Here is a 3634-nt window from a genome sequence, read left to right on the forward strand (position 1 = left end):
TGGCTGAGAAGCGAGGGATGGTCCAGAGGAGCTGTTCCCGTTATTGCCGGGATGGTGAAACAWCCAGACAGTCCCGAATTGCAGCAGCGAGCAGCGTGGGCAGGCAGGGGCGGCTCTGTCGGGATTCTCCATCCCCGCTGCCCGGGTGGCTCTGCCGCCTCTCTGAGGAGCTGGGAACGGCCTGCTCCAGCGAGGATTTACTGGGATGAGCGGTAGGAACGCACCCAGCGACACCAAACACCTCGAGGGAAGGATGGAGGGTGCCTGTGGGTGCAGAGAGGGACCGAGCAGCGGAGCATCGGAGCCCCGGGGTGGGATGAAGCCACGGGATCCGAGGGACAGGGAAGCAGCTGAATGAGGTGCCTTTGCTGTAAATTCTGCGTCCTGGGGTGCTGTGACGGACCAGGAGCCACCAGGCTCCCAGGAGAAATTTGGGATGCAGGACAGCAGGATTGGCAGCTCGGCCCTGTCCTGCCAGGATTGGATGAGYCACGAGGAAAAAAAAAAATCTGAGACTGACCCTGGTGGTATCCCCCTCTCCWGCAGCCAGGGAAAATCAGCTCGGGCAAGGGGGATTTCCATTGGGAATGTCTGGATTTCCCAAATCCCCTCTCTCTGCCAGCGGGACTCACTTTTCACTGTTGCTCCTGCAAGGAGGGAGTTCCCTCACTCAGGGATGAGCCAGACCCTTCCTTGCCAGAAAAAAACCCGGGAAAGTGAGACCCAAAGGATTTGGGACAGGATTTGGGGCAAGAATCCACGGCAGGACCTCAWGGGGGGAACATTCCTTCTGTGGAAGCCATCCAGAGGGATGAAGCTCCGTGGGAAGAGCTGCCTGGCACCCAGCAGGGCTGGGAGGAGGGACGGAGCGCTGGGAGGTGCGGGGAGCTGCCAGGCGTTTCCTTCTAAAGCCAGAGCAAGAAGTGGTGGTTACAGCCCGTTTCCTGCAGCGCTGCCACCAACCCACTGCCCTCCTCCTCCTCCTCCTCCTCCTCCTCCTCTGTGCCAGCCAGGAGCACCCAGCCCATCTGGGATGGCAGCAGGAGGGAAAAGGCAGTGTGACAAGGGGACAGCTCTGTCACCTGAGTGCCCATCTGTGCCCTCTGTCCCATCCACACTGCCTTCTCCGTGCCCGCTGACTTCCTTCTCTAACCTTACCCATCATCCTGCTGCTGCTCTCGGTCCCTTCCTTCCTTCTTTGCCCCTCCAGCCCCATTTGCCAGCTCAAACCCACAGCTGCAATCTCCAGCAGCGAGGCTGGGTAGTCCCAGGGAGCATCTTCCCCATTCCTGCCTCCCAGAGCCCCACCCGAGCTCCCTGAGACGAGGGAAACTGAGGCAGCACAGCGCCAGGAGGTGCCCAGAAGAACCAAACTGTTCCTCACAGGTTTTACCCGCCGAGGAATGAGGCTTTTCCACCCACGAGGGCCATTCCCTCCCCGGTGCTGACATCACAGGGAGCACGGGTGGGAGTTTCAAGGAAAAGGCAGCTCTTGCTAAATCCCACGGTCAGGAAAACACGTCCAGCAGCCTCCACCCTTGGCTGTGCCCCTCGTGTTTCAGGGAAAGGGTTTCAAAACCCCTGGAAAAGCTCAGAGGTGATGGAAAAGCAGCTTCAAAGGGAAAGGAAGGAAGGTGTGGTGGCTGTTGAGCTCAGGCTGGAGTTTGGGGTGCAGRAGGAACAGTTGGGGTGGAGGGAGGGCACAACCAACCCCACAGCGGGGTCTGTGCTGGGAGCAGAGCATGGGAAGGGCTGGGGACAGCCGGGACAGGGGAAACCCCGCAGGGAATCTCCAGCACCGCGGGTGTTTTGTAACCCCCTGGAGCACTTTCCATCCTCTCCACGGGTGTTTTGTAATCCCCTGGAGCACTTTCCACCCTCTCCACGGGTGATTTGTAATGCCCTGGAGCACTTTCCACCCTCTCCACGGGTGTTTTGTAATGCCCTGGAGCACTTTCCACCCTTTCCACGGGTGTTTTGTAATCCCCTGGAGCACTTTCCACCCTCTCCACGGGTGTTTTGTAATGCCCTGGAGCGCTTTCCACCCTCTCCACGGGTGTNTCCACGGGTGTTTTGTAATGCCCTGGAGCGCTTTCCACCCTCTCCACGGGTGTTTTGTAATGCCCTGGAGCGCTTTCCATCCTCTCCACGGGTGTTTTGTAATGCCCTGGAGCGCTTTCCACCCTCTCCACGGTGTTCTGTAATGCCCTGGAGCGCTTTCCACCCTCTCCACGGGTGTTTTGTAATGCCCTGGAGCACTTTCCACCGTCTCCACGGGTGTTTTGTAATGCCCTGGAGCTCTTTCCACCCTCTCCACGGGTGTTTTGTAATGCCCTGGAGCTCTTTCCACCCTCTCCACGGGTGTTTTGTAATGCCCTGGAGCGCTTTCCACCCTCTCCACGGGTGTTTTGTAATCCCCTGGAGCACTTTCCACCCTTTCCACGGGTGTTCTGTAATGCCCTGGAGCGCTTTCCACCCTCACTACGGGCGTTTGTGCGAGGTGGTGACAACGGGGCATGGCCACATCCCGCGTGTGACAGCGCCCACGAAGGAAATTTGGTCTTGGGCAAGGGGCTGGCCTTTGGGCCAATGTCACTGTCTGTCACCGTGCTGTCCCTGTTCTCTGGACCCTCAAGAACTCTCTCCAAGGGCTTCACGGCCAGAGGGACCCCAGGGTCCTGTTGGCCACGGGACCATGGCACGATGCCAGTGGCTGCTGCCTGCAAGGCTGGGACCGAGTTCAAGGGTGACATGGGCAGTGCCATCCCTCAGACACAGCTCGTCCAGGGTCACCCTCTACTTGCAGAGTTCTATCTGTGTCCCGTGTGCAGTTTGGGACTCTGATCCCTGGGTGGGTGATGGAGCAGGGTCAGAGCKGGAGGCTGGAGGCAGCTGGAGAGCYGGGTGGGGGCTGTGCTTTTAAAGACCTTTCCTTTTGCCTTTAAAGTCCTTTTCCTTTCATCTTTAAGCCTTTCCCTCTGCTTTCCAAGGCTTCCCAGGTCAGAATAACAGCTGTGATCCGTGCACTGAGCGCTTCCCGGGTTGAATGTGCCGCTGTCATCCATCCCATCCCAGCTGCAGGAATCCAGCTCGGCCCCGCTCCATCCTCCCTCCCCTSCACGGGATGGGAACCCGTCCAGCCAGAGCCGCTGCTCTCCCAAAACCTGCTGCTCCACCTCATTCTGGGGARGAAAGATGGGAGATTTCTCCACCCGCACTTGCTGCTGCCTGTCACCGGCCTCAGAGAGCGGGGCACTGGCTGGCAGAGGGAGCCCTGGCAGATCCCAGCGTGCCCAGATTTCCTGGAACTGCTCTCAAGAGCCCTCCTCCCTCTCCTCTCGCCCTGTCCGCCTCCAGCTCCCGCTGCGCTGCATTCCCGGGAATTGGCCCCGCTCCTTCYTGAGCTTCCCAAGGCACAAACTGCTCTCTCGTCCCTCCTGACTCGAGAAAACAACCGTGAGTTTAGGGTTTTCAAGAGCTTTCTGAAGTGCACTCGCATCATATCGGGGCACTTCTTTTTCTCTTTTTTCTCTTTTCTCTTCTTTTCTTTTCTTTTCTTTTCTTTTCTTTTCTTTTCTTTTCTTTTCTTTTCTTTTCTTTTCTTTTCTTTTCTTTTCTTTTCTTTTCTTTTCTT

At 57.9% G+C, this 3634-nt stretch overlaps 1 protein-coding gene across 1 annotated transcript in view; it reads right to left on the minus strand.

The window, feature by feature from the left end:
- The window catches only part of LOC130582616 (dual specificity protein phosphatase 22-A-like), a 14100-nt gene that overhangs the window by 1779 nt on the left and 8687 nt on the right, over positions 1–3634 (minus strand). The window lies entirely within an intron of this gene.

The sequence above is a fragment of the Malurus melanocephalus genome, unplaced genomic scaffold, assembly GCF_030028575.1.
Source record: "Malurus melanocephalus ecotype Western Australia unplaced genomic scaffold, MMel_1.1 scaffold_510, whole genome shotgun sequence".
Lineage (NCBI taxonomy): Eukaryota > Metazoa > Chordata > Aves > Passeriformes > Maluridae > Malurus > Malurus melanocephalus.